The 27,044-nt window shown below is 39.6% G+C and overlaps 2 long non-coding RNA genes across 5 annotated transcripts in view; one reads left to right on the plus strand and one right to left on the minus strand.

Moving 5' to 3' along the window:
* LOC131491155 (uncharacterized) overlaps positions 1–27,044 on the plus strand; it is a 488,422-nt gene that overhangs the window by 22,399 nt on the left and 438,979 nt on the right. For 2 of the 4 annotated variants that reach the window (XR_009251604.1, XR_009251489.1), the window contains exon 1: positions 14,900–15,085. The exons of 1 other annotated variant lie outside the window; for it this stretch is intronic. This is a non-coding gene — a long non-coding RNA (uncharacterized LOC131491155). Of the gene's footprint in view, positions 1–14,899; positions 15,086–24,248; positions 24,882–27,044 lie in introns of those variants that run through there. One more of the 4 variants, XR_009251698.1, reaches the window with a different exon arrangement.
* LOC131493179 (uncharacterized) lies at positions 13,208–14,717 on the minus strand. The gene is made up of 2 exons (XR_009252605.1): positions 14,604–14,717; positions 13,208–13,364 (listed from the first exon to the last, which is right to left on the minus strand). It is a non-coding gene; the product is annotated as an uncharacterized LOC131493179 (long non-coding RNA).

Below are 27,044 nucleotides of genomic sequence, written 5' to 3' on the forward strand. Positions count from 1 at the left end.
AGAAACATGTCTTGCTATCTTTGGAGTTCCCCCTATTGTTTCAGTACAATTGTGTTCTTCGAGAACTGCATTTGATAAATGTTGCCTAACTCAGTGGATACTTGCAGAGTTAAAAAAAAAAAAAAGTTAATGGAAAGATATTCAACTTTGCTATTATTAATATTTATGTGCCATATTCTGGAAAATCTGTAGAAGACCAGATAAGATAAAAGCTGGAGGAACAAGATGTAGGTATAATAGTGAGAATGCAAAAGACTTTTAATAATGTCTTGACATAAATAATAAAGGTGGTAAGAGTAATAATGATACAGCTTGACATTTCTGTAGCATTTATCTGAAAGCACTTTCACATCATAAAGAACAGAGGGATAAAGGAATAGAAATAAATGTAAGGAATACCAAGGAAATGCCGAGATAAAAAAGCAAAACGACAAAAGAAAGGTGAAGAAAATAAAGCCAAAAATAAGGAAATGGTAGGACGATTTACTAACAACTTGGAACAGTTGTTAGCTAAATCACACAGTAGGCAGAGAGTGTCAAATAAATATTTACGACAATGGTGGTTTTTATAACAGGTTGAGTCTGCTGTGTATAGATAAAGCATGTTTTCCCTTGTGTTCTACCAGGTAGTGGCTGAGGGAGAGTCCTGCATTCTCTAGCTTGCTCTTTCTCCATTTGTTGTTCACGAGGATTTGTACTGATGCAGTACAGTTAAACGTATTCCAGCCACTCTCCCTGTCTCCTCATGAAGACACAGAAATGTGAAGGATACTCACCTGTAGTAGATTATTTCTCTGATTTCACAGAAGCTCAGTTAGGCTTGCTGCAGAGACCATGGTCGATTTTCATTGCTGTTGGAGGATTCTGAACATTACCTAACCTTAGGAAGCAGGTGTCAAATTATTGTCAATAACCCTGACTATATAGTAAGTAATTATAAAGAAGTTCCAAAATGACGAGTGACATTGAATATCCTTTCATGCGTCTATTGGCCATCTGTATGTCTTCTTTGGAAAAATGTGTATTCATGTCCTCTGCCCATTTTCAAATTGGATTATTTGTTTGGCATTGTGTAAATTATTTATATATTTCGGATATTAAGCCCTTATCAAATATATCATTTGCAAATACCTTCTCCCATTCAGTAAGTTGTCTTTTTAATTTTTTTAATGTTTGTGTATTTTTGAGAAAGAGAGTCAGGGTACAAGTAGGGGAGGGGCAGAGAGAGAGGGAGACACAGAATCTGAAGCAGGCTCCAGGTCCTGAGCTGTCAGCACAGAGCCCGACTTGAACTCATGAACCGTGAGATCATGATCTGAGCCGAAGTTAGACGCACCAACTGAGCCACTGTGTGTCACCAGTAAGTTGTCTTTTTCTTTTGTTGATGGTTTCATTCTGTGTGCAAAAGTTTTTATTTTGGGGCAGTACCAATAGTTTAATTTTGTTTCCCTTACCAAAGACCTATCTAGAAAAGTGTTACCATGGTCAGTGTCAGAGAAGTTACTGCCTATGTTTTCTTCCAGGAATTTTAGGGTTTCACGTTTCACATTTAAGTCTTTAATCGATTTTGAGTGTATTTTTTGTATGATGTAAGAGAGTAATATTGTTGCATATTGCTTATTGTTGCAATATTGCATAATTGCATAAAATTGTGGCATATTGCATAATTGCATATTGCATAATATTGCATGTTGTTGTCCAGTTTTCCCAACACTCTTTGTTGAAGAGATTATTTTTTTCCCATTGGATATTTTTGCAATAGGGGAGGTAGGTGGAAGATTGGTAAAATAGGTGAAGGGGATTAAAATTACACTTATCCTGATGAGCACTGAGTAATGTGAAGAATTATTGAATCCTATCGTATACCTGAAACTAATATGACATTGTATGTTACTTATACTTGAATTAAAAAAAAATTCCAAGAAAAGACATCCCAAGTATGTTCTAGAACTGAGCAGTTCTAGACCTGGAAAAGTATAGATAAAAAAGTTCTGCCTGTCACATGTCAGAGGCCACAAAAGGTCCTAAAATGACCTTTATTACTGCGTTGGAGGGATGTGCTGCATATTTTAAACAAGGTGATATTTAAACAAGGTGATATTTAAACAAAGTGACCCCTAGCAGCTTTCCGGAGGTGGGAAGCTTCTCCTAATTTCGGTTTGTTTTGTTCAGAAACCATATTCAGTTTAGTTGAAGGGCAGATGACCCACACCAAGATAACTGAATTAGTAAATTTTGGAAAGCCGATCAAAAGAAAGATACAAATCACGGTCATGGTAAATGACCTCAAAATAAGAAGAGCGATGCTCCTGAATTAAAATTGCTTCCTGTTGATAGTAGTAGCACGGAAGACTTTCATTTTAATTGCCTCCTTTGCTGCTGGAATCGTGAATCAACTTTTTTCAAGGTTCAGAGATCAAAACTCCTCGTTTGGTGATAATTTTATTTTTACACCTCAGGTTTTCAAACAGAGCAGAGAACCCTTTCGTTTGGCACGGTGCAGACCCGGGAGCTGGTCCTACCTCAGGCCCTTTGTACCTGTAGTCACTGGTCAAATAATTTCATCTCCTTTATCCTCTGTTGCCTCAGCTGTAAGAGGGGATGATTACATGGGTCCTGGTTTGTCATAATCATAATCATGTGTCTTTGGCACATGTCATCTTTGGGTCTCTCATCAACTCTGAAAGGAAGGAAAAGTTACCATTCATATTTTATAGTTGAGAACGCTAGACTCAGAGCCTTTCAGTAAACTGACTGAGGTTACACAGCCAAAAAGTGGCAATGCCAGCATATAAACCCTCATAAATATGTTAACAAAACCCCCTCTCAGTCTTCCATGAGATTTTGGGGTTCATTTAAAATGGTATTTGTGGCGGCGTCTGGGTGGCTCAGGGAGTTGAGTGTCCGGCTCTTAATTTCAGCTCTGGTCATGATCTCACCATTGTGAGATGCAGCCTTGCATTGGGCTATGTGCTGGGCATGGAGCCTGCTTAGAATTCTCTCTCTTTCTCTCTCTGCTCCTGCCCTGCTCATGCTCACTTGCTCTCTATTGCTTTTGTTGTCTCTCTCTCTCTCTCTCTCTCTCTCTGCCAAAAAAAAGCATTTGTAAAAGTGTTCTGAAAATGGCAAGTTTCCTTAGACATGCATGGTATTAGTACCATTATTTTCTGGATGGATATAAATTAGTAAATGTGTATTTTTTCAATTCTTTGTAGGCACTTAGCTCCAAGTCAGATGTCATTTCTGATACCCTTTGGAATTAGGTGTTGTACAGTGTAGGTTTGCATAAGGTGTGTTATTAGTAAATCTTACATATTTCTAAGTGGTATCATGTCCATCCTTGGAATCAGATATTAGTTACTTTGGATCTTTTTTGGAGAAAAAAGAAACAAATAGGCTAATCTAAGTTAAATGAATATTTCAAGAAACAGAAACTGATGGCATATAGTCCAATCTGCAGAGCCAGCCAATGAAGACCCCTGGAATCCCTTGAGATGAAAATTGATGTGTTCACAAATGTTGGTTCTGGACCAACGTAACTTCTCCTGTCTGGATCTTTGTTTATTTATTTATTTATTTATTTATTTATTTAATTTTTTTTTTTTAATTTTTTTTTTTAACATTTATTTATTTTTGGGACAGAGAGAGACAGAGCATGAACTGGGGAGGGGCAGAGAGAGAGGGAGACACAGAATCAGAAGCACGCTCCAGGCTCTGAGCCATCAGCCCAGAGCCTGACGCGGGGCTCGAACTCACGGACCGCGAGATCGTGACCTGAGCTGAAGTCGGACGCTTAACCGACTGAGCCACCCAGGCGCCCCTGTTTATTTATTTTTTTTGAGACTTTCATGCACAGGAGGTTGCTGAAATTTACTTGCAGAGTTTGTCCTTGATTGAGGGGCATCACCCTTCCTGTGAATCTACACAACTCTCCTAAAACAAGCACTAAGTTTTGGAAAGAATTCTCTCTTATGGGAAATGTCCTATTCCCAAAGAGAGCCACCAATGTGAGATCACTCTTTATCCAGGGAGGAAGCTAAGGGGAGCCAATAGTTCAGCAGCCAAGAATGAAATTTCAAGACAGGTTAACATTTGAGACACAGTCATCCATGCTTTCCTTTTGGTCTTTTAGAAGAACAGCTTGAAATCACAGTGAGAAAAAAAATCACAATGACAGTTAATGAGATTTTCTAGAAGAATCACTGGGGCCCAGAAATCAACCCTTCCTTATTGTTTCCTCTGTCTTCTTAGATAACAACACCCACCTTGTAAAGTCCCGGTGGGGATTAAATCGCACAGTGCATGTGCAGTTCCTGGCACAAAATAGGCATCAATGTTGAATCCTAGGTCAGTTTTCCAGATGTGCTTACTCAGTTCCTTAACTCTCAATGTCAACCATTTGTTCTTTTAGGCCACAGGATGTCTAAAGAGTTAGGGAAAATGCTTTTGAACTGAGAAATGATGGACAAGGCTGCCTCTTAAGCCTCCTTCGGGTCTATGTTCAGTGGAATATAGCCTTCATTTGAGTAGTAAGAGCTTCAAGATGGGGCCAGCAGGAGTCCTATACAGAAGGAGCTCATGGCACTGGCTAGCTGCTGGCTGCTCATCTTCAGTCCCCTCTGGGGAATGCATGCGGGGCTACTGATCCGTGTATTTTCCTTGACTGAGATGAGAGAGGGTACCTTTGCCCTGTTTTCTCTTGAGACATTTTGGTCCTATATGGGTCTCTGCTGGGCTAAGGCAGAAACCCTTCTGGGAAGGAAAAGGCCACCGTATGACCAGGCTAGATTTTCTTTTAACTCAGAGCATGGGTTTGGTTGAATTTGAACATAAGAAGTTGATCAAACTACTCTAATTATATGAGTAATAAGTATTTTTTAATGTTTATTTTTGAGGGAGAGAGAGAGAGGGGAAGCATGCATGTACACTTGTGGGCATATGAGTGGGCAGGAGCCAGACAGAGGGAGAGAGAAAACCGCAAGCAGGCTCCGCACTGTCAGTACAGAACCTGTCGCGGGGATTTGATGTCATGAATCCTGAGATCATGACCTGAGCCAAAGTCAAGAGCTGGACGCTTAACCAACTGAGCCACCCAGGCACCCCAGGAGTGATATTGTATGGAAAAAGCTGGATACTCTAAGAGCTGCCCTAATTTGTTCTTTGGATTTGGTCATCTTCTTTTTTAAGTAGGGGGAAGACTAACATTATCCCTGTAGTCCTCCAGTCACAGCCAGCCATAACTCTGCCCAGCCCTAGCAGCTACAAAGAAAAAGAAAGAAAAAAGGCTGGCTGAGCATGTGGGGCAGGCCCCCTGTGCACAATTGCCTGATCCTAGGGCGATGATGCTCTTGGCACGATGGGAGGCACATTCAGTGTTTTATGCTCTGGCCACTCAACTTGGGCTGTGGTCTACTTCTGGCCAGTGTCCTCCAGTGAAATGAGCTCTGCCCAGGAAGCCAAGGGACTGGCATTTGCCAGTCAATTTCGGACAAGTCACTTTTTGCCTGTGGGCCTCTGTTTCCTTTAAGGGAGGACATGTGTAATGAGCCTCAGTGCAAAGAATCTATTAGTCTGTGATCTGCCCCTACCTGGGGTATAGATTGTGTGTGGGTTCCCTTTGTTCCCTTCCAGCTCCGGGTTCTGGAGATGTTCCTCAAAACTGTTTTTGGCCTCTCTCCTCAAATTTCTCTGTGCAAAAGAGCAAGATTCAGTTTAAATGAATCATTGTTCTTTAAAAGAGAGACAAAAGCTGATAAAGTCAGGGGACGACCTATTTCTGAAGCAGACAACCGAGAAGTTTATGGCTTTTTGTTCTTTGGGCTTAACCAGTTTTTCTTCTTGGAACATGTTTTATGGAACTTGACCAGTCACCCCAGCAGTATATGACTGATGTCTTCTTGGCTATAGATCAAAGTACTGATACAGCAGCAGTGACAGTGGGAAAGCAGGAGGCAGGAGAAAGCATTTCTGATGAATTTTGGAGTCAGACTCTAATAGAAAAGTAGAAAAAGGATAGGGATAATTAATTTCTGAAAGAATTGTAAATGACCAATGCATGGTGGGGGGGGGGAGTCTAGTTTTCCTAATAATGAAATAAATGCAAATAAAAATAACAATGCTATTGTTGACTCCTGTCATTTTGGCAGAAGTAGAAATAGTTGGTTGAATTTGGTATGTCTGTGAGAGTGAAGAAATGGGCATACACATGCATCTACCAGTAGCTTTCATAGGTTTAAAAGCCAAAAGAGCCCAAATTCCATACCTTTTGGAGGACAGCTGAGTGATGTGTACTGCAATGTGAAGTGAAAATGTAAAAAGAAAACATACTTCCTTTCTTTGTCCAGCAATTCTCAGTTGAGGACTGACTTGGGATAACTGCATGAATGTAACAATAGGTGTGCAAAAGCATATTTATAAGGAAAAGTAGAAATAACTTCAATGTTCATTAGTAGGGGACTGGTAAAATCAATCATAGTAAAGGTCTTCTGGAAAATCCTATGTAGTCAATAAAAATATTACACAGCTTTCCATATGATGTGGAAAATTGTTTAGTGATACAAAGCAGGTTATGAAACACAGTAATTAGATTATATAAAATTATAGTAACAGAAATGTGGCGGGGGGTTATCATTTAACCTTGACAGGTAGGACTTGAGGCTTTTAATTCTGCTTTCTAGCTCTACTTGTCAATTCTGTGTCCTTAGGGAAATTTATTTAACCTTTTTTACTCGTGGTAAAAATGGGTATAATACCAACCTCTGAGAGGTTGTTGAGGGAATCAAGCAATAAGACACATGTCAAGCACCTGAGATGGGGTAAGAAACTACTTGGATTTTTTTATTCCATTTAGCATTTCTATTTTACTTTCACTATATGAGTACAAACAGATGTGTTCCTCTGCCTGCGATTCAAAGTGAGAAAGCTAAGTGGGCTTTGAACAGCTTTCATTGGTTTAAATGCAGGAAGAACCCTCATTCCAAATCTCTGGAATGGTATTTTCCTAGGGCTGCAGTCTGTCAGGAAAAGGCCCCTATTGAGTCATTGTTTTCTGAAGCCAGGAGAAGGAATGATGCTGTTGGACAGCCTAAAATAATATTTCATTCTTGTCATCCTTATGCAGTTTAAAACCAAGTGATTTTGGATAGATCTGGTTTCCCTCCTGGTTTTGGAAGAACAAAGCTTTTGTTATTAATGCTCTTAAACAACGGAGCTTTGTCCTATCCTTGGGAGTGTGCAAACTAAACAGAAGATTTCCTGAAGGACCGTCTTATTTATTATGAGGAGTGATTCCAAGTGTAAATAGACAGAGTTAGTCTCCAGCCACCTGTGGAGGGCCCACATGGACAGCAGAGGAAAAGAGCCAAGACTCACAGAACACACCAGCCAATCAGGTTTGAGATTCACTTCTATATTGTGCTCAAGTTGGTGGACTCAGCCATGTCAGAACTCCTGTTTCCTTGGGGCCTGCTTTGTCCTCCAAGACAAATAACCTTGTGTTCCTTCTGTGTCTGACACAGAAAAATGAAAGTACTGGTATTTTGACCGTTTTAACTTAGGGGACTTCCGGTCTATAGACAATTGTCTCAGATTCTCTTATGGTATCTTTTTACAGCTATTGATTCTGCCACATGTGGTGAGGGGGGTGGTAATTGGGGCTCAAGAGGTCTCATCAATGACTGACGAATCATTAGAAGGATGCACATTAGGCCATTTTTGTTTCAATTTCTCTTTCCTTGTGTGAAACCAGCTCTGGCTTGCTATTGCACTGCCATGCCCCTGCACAAATTTCATTTAGCAAAGGTCAAGTCCAAGTTGAGTATGTAATGTTGGGATCAATTATGATTATTAATAATTATAGGTAGTGAGTGTTGAACTCTTGCAGTGTGCCAGGCTTTGTGTTAAGAGGTTTGCATGCACTATCTTGATGTTGCTTAATGAGGAATCCATAAACACCCGGCTTTGCAAGCAGGTGCAAGCATCAAGTGTGCCACTAAAAATGCAGATTTCTATGTCATGCTGGACTTACAGGATGAGCATCTTGTGGTGGGAGTCAGGGTCTGCATGTTGAACTAACACCCATAATTCTGATAAGCATGAAATTCAAGAGCCACTGTATTATTTTATAATGCACATGGGACACAAGCAGGATCTGCTCTCCTTCCACTCCTCTGATGTCTGTGTTTAAGTTCTTAGGGCACAAAAAAAAAAAAAAAAGAAAGAAACCCTATGGGCTGTGAGACTTGGAGCAGTCTATGCCTCTTTTAGTAGCTGGTGATCACAAAAGTGTCTCCATAGCCAAACTGCTTTTGAGCCACCAATTATTTACCTCTCTTGGAGGAGGGTCTCCCACTCTGAGTGGCGGCCCTGCATGGACCAGACCTGTATTTGTAGGGCTGACAAGCTCTTGAGAGGGCCTGCATGATTCCCAGGGCCCAGAAAGCCTTGCCTGCCTTCTGCATGTCTTGTCTTCATGCTCCAAGGGGCCTGAAATGTTCCGTGTGGTTGTTTCTTGGTTCTCAGCTTTATTTCCAGAAAGCCCTTATTAAAACAAAATGCCACTTGAAAGATAACAGAAACATTTAATCACACCAGCACAGGCTGTTTAAATCTGGCTGCTCTGGGGACGGCACACCAAACAATTATTTTTTTAATGGAAGCGGAGGACAGGCTCCTTTGTGGGCCTCTTTGGTGGAGGAAGCTGGGGACGTTAGGAAAATATTTTTGGGGGACAGGGGGAGGAGGGAAGAGAGGTGAAGTAGGAGAGGGCCTAAAAACATACCAGACCTGTGTTAGGACCTTGAAGATTACCCTCCAGCACACATGTTCTAAATTCTGTAGCCCTTCCCATTCTACTTTTCTTTGCTGAACGTCCGTACAGTGGCAAGTGACTGTCCCTTGAGTCACAGGCCTGGACTGCAGGGATGCCACAAATGAGAAGGCCTCAGGGCACGAGTGATACTATAGCTGAACCAGCATAGGGGAAAGGGGGTGGTGATCCCCCCAGCCCTCCTCCCCTTTGTAGCCCTCACCCAGGAGCAGCTGATTAGAATTGAGGCTTAGCTCACTCAACTACCTGCCAGCCTCCATAAAAACTTTCACATATGCAATCATTTCTAGCAACCCTGATGGGTTTCCTTGAGTTCCTTTATCAACTTGTTGAGAAAGACCAGAGATGATTCTCTAACTTCAGCAAAGAGTTTGTGGGTGGGTCTGTTAAGCCTTAATACTTGATTTTGTTTTGGATCTTGCATAAAGTGCCCCAAATTTCATTTTTAAAGCATTTTTTTTTTTTTTGCTAAACTGAAAATGTTTCCCAGTTTTCCCACGGCTTATTGATCCTTTAGTGCCAATTCACTAAATGTAAATGGTACTGATTGATTTCCTTAGAAGACCGTTACCACCTTCCATGGACAGGAGGTGGGTAGGCAGAGGCTCACTGGGAGGGAGTTGAGGGTACTGAGAAAGGGCAGACAGATGGAGGCCTCTGCAGAAGCACAGCTGGGTGAGAAAGTATGTGCTTCCTCAGAAACAGTAGCAGTTAGTTGCGGTCATGTGACAGCGAGGGGGGATAAGGGGCAAGACAGCTCATGAGTGAATGAATGAATGAATCATGAGGGTAGAAGTACACAGTCCTTCCCTAGTTTGGCTCTTCCCTCACCAAGCATGTTCTTTTTTTCCTCTGCACCTTCCTCCTCCTCCACCTCCTCCTTCTTCTTCTTTAATGTTTGTTTATTTTGAGAGAGGGCAAGAGAGCATGAGCAGGGGAGGGTCAGAGAAAGAGAGGGAGACAGACAATTCCAAGCAGGTTCCACACTATCAGCACAGAGCCTGCTGAGGGGCTCGAACTCAAGAAATGTGAGATCATAATCTGAGCTGAAATCAAGAGTCAGATGCGTAACTGACTGAGCCACCCAGGCACCCCTCCTCTGTACCTTCTTAATGAGCCTGTTGGAATCACAGTTAATTTCCTCCTCCTCTGAGAAATGCCCCATCACATGGAGGAAAGGAGATAATTAGCTTCAGTGTTGTCTCATATTTAAGCCGAGAAGTCAGCCTGAACTCTAGACATGGTTCATGTAGTTGGATAATCAGCACAGATGTTCATGATAGGTAACTTGGTTTTTTCCTTCTTTCATATCTTTTCTCATTAGGGTACCATGACTGAAGATTAATGGCTTCCATCATTTTTTTGCCTTCATGCGGGAATCTTTAAACTAGCCTGAACTTTGCACCAACTATCACATGAATCATGTCTGCTACAATTACTCTTTCTATGTCATTATCTAGGTTAGCGTCCTGGTGTGACAACTGAATGCAGGGCAAGGTTAAAAGTGTCAAGTGAGAACTAGACAGAACATTGACAATTAACAGTGACTGACATATCTCCCTGAGCTGTTACCTCAGAGGTTTTAAGAAAAAATGAGCTATATGATGTTGTAGATGTATTTCAGTGTACCTAGCTGTTTAGTAATTTATTTCCATATTGGAGATTCTGTATGCTTATTGCAATTAGCTTAATACTAATAATGACACTTTTAATGAACACTCGCCATGTAATAGTCTTCCTTCTCAGCATGCATTGTTTGTTCAATCCTCATTCCAGCCCTAGGGGGTAGTAACTATGTGTGGTACCATTTTACAGATAAGGAAACTGAGGCATACAGCTATTAGGTAACCTGCCCAGGGTCCAGTTAGGAGTCAGAAGTGATATTTGAACACAAGTGGCCTGGCTCATGGTTTGTGTGTTCAACTTCCATGCTGCAATACTTACACTTAGCTTGAAATGAAGAGGTGGTTTTAGTATCAAATATAAGAGACTGTTAAAAACTGAGAACAAACTGAGGGTTGATGGGGGGTGGGAGGGAGGGCAGGGTGGGTGATGGGTATTGAGGAGGGCACCTTTTGGGATGAGCACTGGGTGTTGTATGGAAACCAATTTGACAGTAAATTTCATATATTAAAAAATAAATAAATTAATTAAAAAAAAAAAAAGAAATATATTCATAAATTTGCCAATATAAAACATTCTAGTGTAATAATAAAAAAAAACAAATATTAGGAATGCACATTTTTCCCTCACTAAATGTAAGTAACTGCCAGTTTTTGTGTATGTAGTGTAATGTGGAGTTTGATAAACTTTGACCAACAGTGAGGTCTTTGACCAACAATGAGGTCAAAGAAAAATTGGCCCTTTGGAGATCTTGTTCCCTGGAAGACGAGTTTTGACTACGGATTGAGTGCAAAGATTGTTGGCTTATGTTGATTTTAAGTGTAATATGTTTTTAGTATCTTGTTCCATGTATTATTAGTATGTATCTGTTCATTGATGTTCTAAGGAGAGGATGAATTGAAAAAACCCCGAAAATGTAGGCTCCATTACTTTAGTTGGTTAGAGCTCCTGTCTTCGCAAACGACAACAACAATAAAAGCCACTAACCAAAAATTCCCATGTGCCAAGAGCAAATTTGAATTTGAGATGAATATGCCCAGATGAAGTATTATGTTATCTGAACCAAGAACGTGAGCTTCATCCCTCTGATAACTATGGACTTAAATTTCTAGTAGCCATGCCTTTTTATTTAAGTGTAGTTATTTTTGCTTTGTTAAAGCGAGACAAGTCTTTTGCTGACACTTTATCTTTTTTTCTTTTTTTCTTTTGAGAGGGGGGCAAGGGGGGGGGAGAGAGCGAGGCCACAGATGGGGGAGAGGAGAACACACACACACACACACACACACACACACACACACACAGAGAGAGAGAGAGAGAGAGAGAGAGAAACTTAAGGAGGCTCAATGCTTAGTACAGAGCCCGACACCGGACTCAATCTCATGACTGTGAGATCGTGACCTGAGCTGAAATCAAGAGTCACACACTGAACTGACTGAGCCACCCAAGTGTCTGTAAGCAACTGTTTCTCTTTCAGTTTACAATATAAGATACGGGCTTTTAGTGTCAGCGTTTGAAGTGTTAGCAGTTGCCTCTCAGCACACTGGTCCCAAGATCTCTGGTATCTTCAGGTAGAGTCTAGCACTGTGAAAATCATGGAGCTTTTTATTCACATTAGCTGGAGTGGGTTAATACACTGTCAGTCTCTGCTGGTTTGACACATAATGTGGTGGGTCTGAGCGTTTCTTACGGTTATCTCATGAGTGAGTCGTTTGGTTATGTAAACAACAGGGCCAGACAAATTAGATTATGGGGCTAGAAATCTTTCTTGGTCCAAGGGACACTTCTTGGTCAACTGTAGCTGTTCTGATATTTGAGATTTCCTGACAGTTGTTGGTTCAGAAATGATTTGCATTCCTGAGCTAGTTTTCTTTTATCCGGATCATCTTAATTCTTCTCAATGAAGTTGAGATCAAGAAAATGAGTAAGAACTGAATTGAGCTGTTGGGGTGACTCTTGAATACCATGAGCTTCTTAGTGCCAGATGAGATAGCCAACACTAACTGATGGTGATGACAGAAGACAGTGTCCCTAGCCAGAACCTGCTGACATAAATCCTGGTGAGTTGAGAATGATGGTTGCTAGAAGCAAGACTCTAACATATCTCACTAATAATTTGAGGCAAAAGAAGATGATAGTATTGGTATGTATATTTTTCACTTTCCTCCACCATGGCATTATTTTCAATAGGGCAAAGAAACAAATGTAAACTGCATAATCCACTCAAGTTGGATCATGCTGAACCATGACCTTCTTTGTTACAGTATAAGGGTTTCCTGTCGATGTGATGGTTCCAGGTAGTAAGTATCTAAATCTTCCCAACATTGCCAAGTAGAAGTAACATGCCTCAGGCTATCACAATTTTTTAAAATTCTGGGAGTGGATGACAACAATGGTCTTAAAGAAATCTCTCATCGTGAATATGTTTTGAGTTGAAGGTTACCTACTAACAGATGAACAGCTTGAAATTGAGTCCAGCAAAACCCTTAGGGTTTGTAAGGGTCAAGGGGCCAGGGATCAATCTGTAGCTTGGCTACTACATGTTGACGTAGAGAATGTACAGAAGCTGTGAAAGCTTCTAACTCAGAGATGCTGGATGCTTGCCGGCCATTGTCTTGGGTAGTAAGATAGTTGTGTACAAAACTGTTGGATGTGAAGTCTCCCTGTGGGAAATTTTGGGACAAATACATGTAAACTGACTTAAATGGCTCAGTTGAGAGTATTCTTGGCCTTGGCTATTGACAAATGGAGATTTGGACATAGGAGTTGAAGGGGATTTTAATGGAATTTTATTAAGGGAATAGGAAACTATTTTATACTAGAGTATCCATGTTATCTGGGAGTAAAGGGAACAACATTTAGGAAACCCACTTCCTTAGAAGTTTTGCTTCTCACGTAGTCATCATAGGTAGCAGCACTGTCAAATAAACAAAGGTTTAATTAAAAAAATTGCGCAAAGGAAAAATATTCTTCCCTGGCTTGTCACAAATTGGACAATTCAAAAAAAAAAAAAAGCCTGGGGTGGGGGGATGGGGGGTGGGTAGTGGGATTGCCAATAGATGACTTTTTCTGCTATGTTTTTCATCTTGGTGTCAAAGCTCACATTGAATTCAGTCAATTACAGCAAACAAAAAACACAGAAATGTCTCTTCTGTTACTGTTGGTTACATTAAATCACACAAAAAAGGGAGTCTCCCTTCACCACTTGTTCCTTTGGGAACACATAAAACTGACACGATTTGAATATTGTGAAGATTCCCTTTTCCCTTGGTAAGCATAATGATTGATTTTGTTACTTAAAAGTGTACTACAAAGGTTTTGTTGTTGCTAATCTTACAGTGGGGAAAAATTGGTCAAAGACACACTATCTGTTGAGGATTTGGAAGGATTTGTCATTAGGTAAAGCATGTCAAGTATGTGAGGGTGTGGTATTTGGATTACGTGTAATGTCAATTTTTTTTTTCTATTTTAGTTACTACTTTTACTTACAAATGTTTCCCACAGATCTTTTAATAACTACAAATTTAGAAGTTTGGAATAACATGTAGTTGCTATAACTAACACTTTGAAATCTAATAGGATCTCAGGAAAATATGGCCACGGGAACCACAGGGCCATGGGAACTCTGTCAACTCTGTCCAGTGCCGAACTCTGCCCCCACAATCCCACCATGGTACATTCTGGTACCTTCTCTTGTGGTCTCAGTGCCAAGGGCCAGAGGAAATGAGCAATGACCTATCTTCCCAGTTTACTCTCTGAGCATAGTTATTTATTCTGAGATAGGAAAAGCATTTCATCGTGCTCATGAAATGTGTCTCCTGTCCTACCTGCCTCTGTACCCTTTATTCTTGTTTCTATGGGTGGGTGGGCGGGGGGGGGGGGGCGGGGGAAGGCTGCCCATCTGAAAAGGTACCTGTAAAACAGTTCTGAAAACATGATTTCCTTTCCTCCACAAATGATCATTTTGGTTTCAAGTGTGTTTCAGGTACATGAAACCTCCCCCTACTCCTACTTACTTAATAGCAAATGACCATACAAAAGACAAGAGTGGAAGAAGGTAAAATGAAATTGAAGCACACCTAACTGCCCGAGTGACTTCATGTATATGATTTTGACTCAGCATTACTCCTCCTATATATAAAAAGATGAGAATTACCTCCGGCTTTGCTGCTGTAGTTGCCCTTGGACTTCCGGGGGTAGCTTGGTCCCTTAATGCAGGCACGGTTGGGATTGCCATGCCAGACAAGATCTTGCTCCAGATCTAGTCACATTCTTCCAGGTCATCTGTTCTCCTTCCCTCCGACAGCGAAGCTGTGATTTTTCTCTGGCCTTGCAGGGAAATGTGATTCCACATAAGCACATTATTGTGTGGAATATCTCATCTTTGTTGTTCTAGTGCAGTCCTTTCAGCTTTCCAGAGCCAGTTAGACTTGTTATGAGGAGCTAAGTGATTGGCTGGATCTGGGGCTCAGTTTCATAAATTATAGCCCCGTGCACTAGAAGCACTAGAGTCCTATAGTTGCTGTAGTTCAGAGGCCTGCCAGTTCCTGCTTTAACGCATATGTAGTCGTAACTGAGTTCTAACACGGCCTTGGATGTTTCTGTCCTAAATAGCTGACATTGCATCTTCAAGACTGTGTGAGTAATCCTGACTCTTTTTTTTTTTTTTTAAACTCAGTAAATTAATTACATGCCCCAAGAGGGAGTGATTGTAATTAGAAAATACTGAATTAGCAGATGATTCATTTTCAAGGTACTGTACTATATGTATCAAGTTCAGTGCAATTAATCTTAAAGCTTGTAAAACCTGGCACGGTTATTTGAGATTTTTGTCATGAGTCACAGTCAAGCTGCATTTTCAAGGAAGCTGTTCCGTGCATTTGCTAGCCCTGTTTGTTTTATGGGGTCAGTAAGTTGATAGAGGTCCAACATGAGCAGCTTAAAACAGGCTGCTGGTGTCAAAGCAATGGCTGAGAGAGCACTGGAGTCCGGCAAGTTTCAGGATTTCCTACCCCCACTGTCCAAAACTGTAAGGGAGCTGCAAATGATAGCAGTCCTTTTGGGACACAGGTACATGGCAGTTAGAGCAGTTAGAGAAAGGAGAAACGTACAATTACGACAGTGCTACTTTTCTTCACTGTCCTCTGAAGCTGACTTAAGACATAATCTGTGAATAACTAGAACATTTTTATATGTATAGAAATGCTCCTCAGTGGTTCTGTTTATGTGGTAGAGAGCTGAATGAGAAATCACTAGCTTGTTTTCAAAAGCCTTAAAAGAAGTACATTAAATACACACAGACATAAGCCTAACAGAATAAAGTATGCGGATTGGAATTTGTGGTTTTAGCGGATCAGGATCAAATTAGTCTAGAGAAGCTGCTGTTAGGACTGTATAGTTGCTGGGGGTGACTTCTGTTGCTGACAAGGTTTAAGACAAAGCTGGAGTGGATTAAAATGAGAAACTAGAAAACATCAGCATTATATTACCTTCTTATTTTTATTTTTTTTAGCATTATATTACCTTCTATAGCATACACAGTAGGATGGAGTTAATACCGAGTATAGACTGGTGAGTGTAAGCAGTTTACTTTTTACTTTTAAATTATTACTGATTTTTCCCCAGCCTTTCATTAAAACAAAAGGCTTTTGCCTATGAAGTTAGTACTTAGAAATATTTTTTCTTCCTTTCCAATAATTTTTATGGTTTTTTGCAATACAGCACACAACTAGGTAATTTCTTATAATCTCACTTGTTTTCTAGTTTGCTTTTTGCCTAATTTTTCCCTCTTCAGACTTACAGATGCAAATGTATCTATTTGTCACATATGTAAACCTCAAGCACAAATCGTTTGAACAGTTTGGTAAAATTGTGGGTTCCTGTGGCGAATAAAAGCTTCTAACTGCTATAGCAATTATTTGCCAATTACTATAAAAATATTACTTATATACTCAAGAGCAGTTTATTTTTGGTTGTACCTGTATAAATGACTGACATGATTAGCTGGTAGGGGAGGAATATTAATTGTGTTTTTGCAAAATTTTATGTTTAGATCACACTTGAAAATGCAAAGTTTTGTTAAAAATATTTTCACGTGCTGAAATGTGACTTCTTAGGTCACACGAGTGGATGAAGTTCATAAAAGGAAAGAAAAATCACCAACATAGGATTCTTTTCTGTATCAACCAAATGTATGTAAAATGGTTTTAAGTAAAAGCAGTTCCAATATATTCTTTGAGAAACACATTTACATTATGAAGACAGGATATGCGTTCCTTTATCAAAACAGAAGAGCGAGTTGATTTATTGTCAGTAGCCACAGACGCTAATACTAATAGTTGATGCGCTCGTTGTTCTACATTCCTAACTGTGTTAGTGGAAGAAAGTGGTGCACCTATGAAAGGAATGTGGTCTCATCTCTCAGGGTGGTTCGAGTCCCATCTAGACTAAGATGTGGGTGGGGGTGGAAGCTGATTTATCTAACCTGGCTTCTGACTTCCAAGCTGGCACCCCTTTCTTGCGGTAGGGTCCCTTCCACCTTTTCCTGCCTTCATTCTTTATACTAACTTGCTTGGGCTCTTACTTAGATGAATCAAATAAAAATGATTTAAGCTCATTATCAAACTTTTACAAGCTGCCCATGCAATTCAGAAGGTACCTAGAGCAGGTGTTTAGGGCTCAGGGAAATACTGCTGTATTGGGCTTCTGAGTGCCTCAGTTGGTTAAGCGTCTGACTTCTGTGCAGGTCATGATCTCGTTGTCCATGAGTTCGAGCCCCACATCCGGCTCTGAGCTGTCAGCACAGAGCCTGGAGCCTGCTCCCAATTCTGTGTCTCCCTCTCTCTCTGCCCCTCCCCCCACTTGCACACTCTCTCTCCAAATAATAAACATGAAAAAATTAAGATATTAAAAATAGAAACAGTGCTGTGTATACACTACGATTATTGACAACTTGCTTTGGTGCTTTGTAGAGGACTTTTATCTCTTCAGTTCTGCCAGAAATGCCAGGGACAAACCTCCTTCTTGAGAGAGGCCAGGATATTAAGAAAAGCCAGAGTAGAGGGTTGCCAGGTGGCCACTGGATAGCAGTGAACAGGGCATTGTGAAAAAGGAACAGATCCTTTTACAGATAAGGATCTGTAAGACTGCATGTCTGCCATAGACAGATGGATTTGACAAAAGATGTATCCAAAAAGGAATGCATTACGTTATGATTTGCAAAGTGTTCATGAATACGCATTGGCACTTGGAAAGTATTAACACTACCTACTAAAGCAATGACATAAATCCAAAGGAAAAAAAATTTTATTGATTGAATTAGATTTTCCAGTGTTAGCTGATGAATTTTGCTTTTGGAAAGACTTGATCTTCTCTAAGACATTTTTTTTCTGGTTGTATATATAGCACTAATCTTACTGCTTAATTTTGCTCAAGAATTTAATTTTTCCTCATTGGCATTTTCAAAAGAGTAGCTGTTCCACCTTGAGTATGTTTTAAAGGAAGCAGAGCAAAACAAATGAGGCACCTCCCCCAGCCCACCCCATTGCACGGGGTACATCACAAAGAGTTAAACACCTTAGATTTGTGTACTACTCTGTGGAACGCAACAGTACCCATTGGTAGAGGAGGAGATTTAATTTAATTTAAAAGCAATTATTCCAATGATATAATGTGTGCAGGTGATGTAATTTCCCATTTTATTGATCGCTAGCAAGATTGCGTCCCTCCAAGTTCAAGAGGTAGAATGGCTTAGTGAAATAATCTTGCAGTCAGTGAGCTCATGCTCAGGTCATTAAATTTTTCTAAGCCTCAGTCTCTACGTCTGCAAAAGGGAGATGATGACGTATGTTCTGGTATTTTACTGTGCTGATGAGTATCAGCAGCACAATGAGAAAGTGTTTCTCAAAGAATGTTTTAATTCTTTGTATATTGTAATGTATCCTACAACTACACGCTGATAGTATGGCAGATGCTCACGACACTAGTTCCTCTATTTTAAGAGCATGTTCTCAATATTGGAGAAATACTTAAAAATTTTTTTTAAATTTTTTTTTTGAGAGTGAGAGCGAGAGAGGAGGGGGAGAGGTAGAGAATAAGCAGGGCAGGGGCACAGAGAGAGAGAGACAGAATCCAAAGCAGCCTCCAGCTCTCAGCTGTCAGCACAGAGCCCGATGCAGTGCTTGAACCCATGAACTGTGAGATCATGACCTGAGCCGACATTGGACGCTTAACTGACTGAGCCACCCAGGTGCCCCCGAGAAGTACTTCTTAAAGCGAAGGAAGTCTTCGTTGTTTAATATTGAAACGTTACAAAGGCTTTTAGAACCTCAGTCCTTATCTGTCAGTTACTTGAGTATTAAAAATACCATTAGGTTTACTGTGACAGGTAAATGTGATATTGTATGTGAGAACATAATGAGTAAACTTCTAAGTGTCATATGAATGTTGCTTAAGATAACTGTTACTATCAGCCTATTAAAGTATAAATCAGTTTTTAAGAAAGAAAATATCACATGCATTTCTTACTGAGTTGTTTGATTTCTTTTCTAAACTGTGTCTGCTTCCCTCAGGCAGGATGGGTTTTCTTGTTGTTTAAGCTTGTGTGGTGATTTTCCTTCCATTTAGATATAGAACCACACCAGGACTGAGATCAGCATTCCTTCACCGGATACATTTAGAATTGCTAATGATGAAGTTTGAGAGGATGTAGTTTCCTCACAGGAAAAAGTGAGTTAGGAAATTCAGTCAAAATTCTTGGACTTTTTATTCCTGTCTTGACTTGCTTTATTAAATTGAAGTAATGGAATACTTGTGGAGGTTTTAAACTGTTGCTGCTCCCAGGAATAAAATTAATGGTCTAAATGACTTTCTGAATAGTCACTAGTTCCGAATTCCAAATTTGTCAGTAGTTCTACTTTGCCATATCATCATCATTTTGGGATATTGGCCACAGTCATGTCCTATGCTTGAGCTGCTTGAGCTTACTGTTAGGATGCATTTAATTATTTCCCAGCAGTAATATCTGTTAGATGGAAGCACTTCTGCCTCGACAACGTTTTTTTCTCTTCAGATGAAATTGAACAGGAAGCACAATAAGCAAAATGAATATGAATAGAATGGAGCCTCTCCCGCCTTTATCCCATGCACCCTACCTAACATAAGGTACATAAGGGGACTTCCTAGAAATGAATGAATTTCATTTGTAGTATAGAATGGAAAACTGTTAGTTGGAGACATTAATCTGACTTTCTTGTGCCTTTGGTGATGGGGTAAGAGCCCTCTTTACTAACTTAAATGATGAAAGAATTTTTTTTAACTTCTTTTATTCCCTCAGCTTTATTGAGATACAGGTGATATATACAACATTATGTAAGTTTCAGCTGTAGAGCATGTTGATTTGTTACACTTAAGGGTTGTAAAGTGATTGCTGTCATAGCATTAGCTAACCCTTGCATCATGTGACATAATTACTATTACTTTTATTGTAGTGAGAACACTTAAGATTTTTTCTCATGGCAAATTTCAAGTATGTAATACAGTATTACTAACCATAATCACTATGGTATATTTTAGATCCCTGCAAATTATTCATGTTCTAACTGGAAATTTATACTCTTGGACCAATATCTTCCCTTTTCCCCCACCCCCTGGCCCATAGCAAACACTATTCTGCTCTATTTCCGTGAGTTCAGCATTTGTGGCTTTCACACGTAAGTGGAAACCTACAGTATTTGTCTTTTCTCTGTTTGCCTTATGTTGCTTAGCATAATGCCATCAAGTTTCATTTATGTTGTCACAAATGACAAGATTTCCTTCTTTTTTGTAGATGAATAATATTCCAGTATGTGTTTATTTCACATTCTTAACCCATTCATCAAGGACACTTAGGTTGTTTCCATGTCTTGGCTATTATGAATGATGATGCAATCAACATGGGAGCACAGATAATTCTTCAACATCCTGTTTGTATTCTCTTTGGGGATATACCCAGAAGTGGAGGTGCAGGATCATATGGTAGCTCTATTTTTAACTTTTTGGGGGGAACGTCTATAATGCTTTTCATGGTAGCTGTACCAGTTTAGTAAAATGGATCTTTTTTTTAAAAAATTTTTTTTTTCAACATTTTTTTTATTTATTTTTGGGACAGAGAGAGACATAGCATGAACGGGGGAGGGGCAGAGAGAGAGGGAGACACAGAATCGGAAACAGGCTCCAGGCTCCGAGCCATCAGCCCAGAGCCTGACGCGGGGCTCAAACTCACGGAATGCGAGATCGTGACCTGGCTGAAGTCGGACGCTTAACCGACTGCGCCACCCAGGCGCCCGTAAAATGGATCTTGATGGGTGCATTCCTCTCATTCAAGTGGTGCTCTCGGGGCCCTGCTCTTATTACATCATTACCACCAACCAGGTCCTTGTGTTGTGGCAGAGGGGAAGATGCCCCAAGGATTGTTCACATTGTTGTGGCCAGAGGTGGGTCACATGGCCTCACCTAGATACAGCATGCAGTCCTATTTCTGTCTGCAGAAAACAGAAAGTTGCTTTGGTGACCAGCCAACCAATTTATACTTTTTTTTTTTTTTTGGCTTCTTTCCTTTTTATTCCATTTCTGTTTCTTTTCTTTCTGTTCTCTAGTATGTCCACATAGAATCTAGGCCTTGTAACCATGAACCAAAGGTTAAATTAAAAAAATACAATCTTTATCATCTAGAAGAAATTAGGAATATAACTTTACTTTTAAATTAATTTTTATTTTTTTAATTAACAATTTAATGTTTATTTTTGAGAGAGACCGAGTATGAGCAGGGGAGCGGGAGGAGTACAGAGAGAGGGAGACACAGAATCTGAAGCAGGCTCCAGGCTCTGAGCCGTCATGACCTGAGCCAAAGCTGCCTTTGGCTTAACTGACAGAGCCACCCAGGCCCCCACCCCCTGCCCCCTACTTTTAAATTCTTAATCTCCTATGTTCACAACTTCTCAAGACTACTGAAACATAATTTTATGAAAATTATGATTATAAAGATGATTGTTGATTTAATCTTTATATCCTATTGTGAAATAAGGGGTAATGGGATGTTTTTCTTAATACATCTAGCCCGTCCTCTTCTGTGTCAGGTATTTGAATCTCTCACTTTGTAGTTTCAGAAAAGCCTGTGAAGAAAATGAGTAACTGGGAACAGAAAATGATTGAAACTTATTCACTCTTTCCAGTTCCTTGAGTATTTTTTAAGTTGTGCAATGAGTATTAACTTATCATTGGACAAAAGTGCTCACCTACATATAAAGAGTATGTAGCTTTTGGAGAACAATTTGTTGCATGGAGTGAGGAAATGTTGCAAATAATATAAGTGTGGTTTGTAGATTGTTTTCTAGAAGGTGAAAGATTTGTCTCCACTCTGAGGTCCTAGAAATTAGTGAAAATGTTAATGGCACAAATGAAAAAGACTGCAGATGCCCATTTAGTAACCAAAAATATTTTTCAGGTCATTGCTATTGAAAACAATCTCTCCATAAACTTTCAATTTTCTTTTAATAAAACATCATAAGCCAATTTTAGTCCTTTACTCTGGATACATTAGGGATGAATATTTTTGTTGGGTGATAAGCCAATATTAACCTCAGTTATTTTAACAACAAAATGCCTTTTTTCCATATAAGCCAAATTTACAATTGAGCTATTTAAGAAATAAAGACAACAAATAAAAATCTCTTTTAATCTTCACATCCTGATCTAAGAAATAGAAGGACTAAATTATTTTACATACTCATATTTATCTGATGAAACTAGGAGTTCTTAAAAAGAATTTTCCCATAACACCATTTACTTGTTTATTGGTCTGGCTCATTCCAAAAACAATCTTCAGTGCAACATTGAAAAAGAACAAAATCTCCTCAATCTAAGGTCTAAAAGCTCTTTTTTTTTTTTTTTTAAAGTTTATTTATTTTGAGAGAGAGAAAGTGTGAGCAGGGAAAGGGCAGAGAGAGAATCCCAAATAGGCTCTGAACTGTCAGCATGGAGCCCAATGTGGGGCTCAAACTCATGAACCCAGAGATCATGACCTCAGCTGAAGTTGGACGCTGAACCAACTGAGCCACCCAGGTGCCCCTCTTTTTATTTTGGTGGAACTGAACAAAAATAATAGACTCTTACTAGTTTTTACTCCGAAGCATTGAAAACCATTGACATGTCTCAAATGTTAGATTCTGAAGATTGTATTACATTTGGTAGAGATTTTACATGTATCTTATCATGTTCATGGTCTTTGTAATAAGGCAGCTCAATATAGTTATAAGGTAATGCCTTGGTAATGTGTAGTAACTGATAAAAAAAAAACTGCCTGGGTTCAGATCTCCTCTCTGCCTCTTTGTAGCTGTGTTTATCTGTTTTCATCTCCCTGTACCTTATTTTCCTTATCTGAAAAGTGGGGTAATAAAAGTATCGACCTGGTTGGGTTGTTGGGTACATTGAATAAGTTAATATACATAAAAGAGTTTGGAATGATGCATGACTCATAGTAAGTGCTTTATAAATGTTTGTCTTCCCATGATTATCTGGGGGATTTGATTATTTCTTAAAATATACACTCTAGATAACTGGAGTTGATTCAGTCAGTTTCAAAATGCTAATAGCCAATTTTGATGTTTTTTTCTAAATGGGTCCTTGATGTCTGTGTGTTTCTTCTGTCGTAAGATTAAATGGAATCTTTCCTCTGGCAATTCAGAATCATCATTATGACCATCAAAAATGGAAGTTTGCTCTAAGTGATACTGAGTCAGGTGACATAGAAATGATGAAGATGACCATAACGAGTTTAGGAAAAGGGTTTTACCCCTAAACTAGCTGGTCCAGGCTGCCCTGTTGTTTTTGTCTTCTGTCTGTTCTCAAGGCTTTTGGCCTTTCCTCTGTTAGCCTCTGTTAACACTCCTGCTTTGAAATTCCTGTTTCTCTTTTGCTGTAGATTATAAGCATTTATTTTTGAGAGAGACACAGAATGCAGGAGGGGGAGGGGCAGAGAGGGAGGGAGACACAGAATCTAAAACAGGATCCAGGCTCTGAGCTCTCAGCAGAGAGCCCCACACAGAGCTCAAAATTAGGTACTGCAAGATCATGACCTGAGCTGAAGGATGTTTAACTGCCTGAGTCACCCAGGGGCCTCGAAAATAGTACAGTTTTTGAGAAAAATTGTATGTAAAATGAGAGAACGAGCATTTGCTCAGGGTGTTAATTCTCCCCCTGAGAGTAATAAGAACATGAGTGCATTTTTTCCTTTTGGGAGAGGGTTATGTTTTAAGCAGAAATTCTTAAAGTATTTCCTGTGGGCCAAATCTGATTTTGTAAATAAAATTTTATTGCAACACACACTCATTAGTTTATATATTGTTGCCTGCTGCTTTTGCACCACAAGTGCAGAGTTGGGTAGTGGCTGCAGAGACAGTATGGCTTGCAAAGACTGAACTGTTTACTATATGGCCCTTTATAGAAAAAAGGCTGCTAAACCCTGTTTGGGAGCCTTACAGTTTTGGGCAGAGTCTAAATAAATGAGATGTTACTGTGTTTAGTAGTCTTTGCTAATTTGCATATTCAATTACCTATAGCACTGCCTCTCCTAAATATATTGTGGATAAACAAGAATAATTGCACTAGCCTCTGTTGAATAAAGGATAAAGAGCCTGTAATAGCACATTGAGAAAATTAACAGGAGGTGATAATGTCATTGACAAGCAAAGTGGAATGGGAATCCTCACTTTGGTCTTTGTTGCTCTACTGTTACCAGTACATAACATAATGTGAAATTACATAACCTTCTCTTGTGTTGTATAGAATATTCTAGAAATGTTTCTAGTTAGTAGCTGCTTTTGTTACACAATTGTCCAGTGAAAATGTAAATGCCTCTCTTGTCTCTTTTCCCACCTTTACTTAACTGTTCTTTATCTTTCATCTTACATTTATCTCTGGTCTTTATCTTTTCCGTAAAAAAAAAAAAAAAGTTTTTGAAGTTTCCTACATTGTATTATTCTGGACTATCCTGCATGGGAAAGGACTCTGAACCTGACTTTGAATTCTAATTTAGTCACTTTATAGAAGAGAAACCTCAGGAAGTCACATTGCCACCTCCAGTTTCAGTTTCCTTGCCTATAAAAGGGAGACAAGAATCCATGCTTTGCTTACCAAATGCTATAAGCTGTTTGGATAGCCCCAAAATTCATGTGTTGAAATCCTCATGGCCAGTATTAGGAGTTGGGACCTTTTGGCAGTGTTTAAGTCATTATGCACAGCCCTAATGAATGGAGGTAATGCTCTGCATAAAAGAAGCCTCATAGAGCTCTCCAGGCCCTATTACCAATTGAGGATATAAAGAACAGTCTGCAACCTGGAAGAGGCCCCTCACCTGGCCATTCTGGCACCCTGATCTTGGACTTCCACCTCCAGAACTGTAAGCAATAAATTTCTGTTGTGTATAAGGCTCCCAGTCTATGGTATTTTGTCTATAGTATTTTGGAACAAACTAAGACACTACACAGGAGGAGCACATGAGACTAAGCTAGGAGAGGACTTAGTATCGTGTCTTTAATAATATTCTCAACGTGGCCTGGCTTATTCTCATACAAAGATGTGTATTTTTGTGGAACAGAACATAAAATGTATTCTGGATGAACTAAAACTTTGCCTGGACTGGATATGAGGCTGTGAGTGAGAAGGAGGTTGGGTGAGAAAAACCTCTTCAAACAGCATGTGTGTTATTCGAGTGTCTGCTTTGTTACTTCTGTAATGTGATGGCTGATGATTTAGTTCAGACCTCTTGGGAAATATGCTGAGAGAAAAGAAAGATGGGTAACCTTGGAAGGGGGAAAAGGTAGTGCTTATGTCAGTATGAAAGTCTGACTAGAAGCAAATTATCATTGGTGCATTTTAGTTCTAGGTCTTGAAGTAGGTACATTTGGTACATGAACAGGAAGGTGGTTAGCTTTTTAAATATGAAAGAAGGAAGAGTTTCCTTTCTTGAAAACGGGCTGCAGTGAGAATCACAAGTCCCCTGTGATGAGGCCAAGGAAGGATTACTGAAGAATGAAGTGAACTATGTTCACTATGTTTCACTTTGAAGTGAACTATGTTTCACTATGTTCATTTTGTTTTTATTGGAGCCCACAAAGAAAAGCAGCAGTTTCCTGGGTATAACATATTTATACTTGTAAAAGATCCCCTTTTATAATTTAAGGGGATGCCAATAGTTCAGCTTGGAATTGCAATTACATTGAATGTATTTCTTCATCATCCTGTTGTTTTTAAATGACTTAACAAACTTGAACCAGAAAATTAAAACTTGTTTTTCCTAGGTAACTTGTTATTTTAATTCTTTTGACTATTGGAGACAATATTTAAAAATTGTTACCTTGACTTTAAGCTTAGGGAGACCCCTGACAACCTCCACTTTTAACATCTTCGTTATTTGGAGGGGTAATTATACAAGTTATATCAGTTAGCGATGGCTGTGTAACAAAGTACTCCAAAACATAGTGTCTTAAAATGGCAACCATTTATTATTTTCATGAATCCACTGGTTAGGTGGGGGAAATTCTGCTTATCTAACCTAGATTCTGATTATTTAGCTGGTCTTACTCATGCACTAGTGGTTAGCTGGCCATCTGAGCTGTCCTTGATTGGGAAAACTCTGTACTACTCTACATGCCTTTGATCTGTGCCCCCCATCCCTTCAGTAGACTAGTCTAAGCATGCTCTCAGTGTAGTCACTGGTATCCAAAAGTAGGCCAACTCATTTGTGCAAGAGGGTGGGATGGCAACACATATGTGCTTTTCACCACTCTGTGTCATATTTAATAATATCCCATTGGCCAAAGCAAGACCTGGTAGGACTCAAGAGTGAAGGAAAGTTATGAGTCAAACAGTATGGATACAGGGAGGATGTGAATTGGGGCCTCAGTTTACCAGGTATTACTTTGGTCTTTTCCCTCAATTTAGCAGCCCCTGCTTTGGCAGTTTTACTGTTCATTTGCACTTCAACAGACTAGGCCAAACCATACCTCCTTATCTCCATTCTGTCTAGTTATTCATCACATTTTTTTTTTGAATAATAGCTTTTTAAAATTTAAATTTTTATTTAAATCAAGTTTAGTTAACATGTAGTGTAATAAATGATTTTCTGAGTAGAGTTTAGTGATTGGTCACTTACATATAATACACAATGCTCATCACCACTTGTATTTAAAGCTTGATGAAGGGATAGCTTGTCTTTAAAGGCTAAAATAAAAATTTTACTTTATTTACTTCTACAGTCCCCCTCCCATTTTTATTTTTTATATTTTAATATAATTTATTGTCAAATTGGCTTCCATACAACACCCAGTGCTCATCCCAACAAGTGCCCTCCTCATTGCCCATCACCCACTTCCCCCTCCCTTTTTTAAAGCCGTATTAAGCACCACAGATTTTTAAAAAAAATTTTTTAATGTTTATTTTTGAGGGAGACAGAGACAGAGCAGGGGTGTAGGGGAGGGGCAGAGAGAGAGGGAGACACAGAATCCCAAGCAGGCTCCAGGATCTGACCTTGTCAGCATAGAGTCAGATGTGGGGCTCTAAC

The sequence above is a fragment of the Neofelis nebulosa genome, chromosome 1, assembly GCF_028018385.1.
Source record: "Neofelis nebulosa isolate mNeoNeb1 chromosome 1, mNeoNeb1.pri, whole genome shotgun sequence".
NCBI classification, from domain to species: domain Eukaryota; kingdom Metazoa; phylum Chordata; class Mammalia; order Carnivora; family Felidae; genus Neofelis; species Neofelis nebulosa.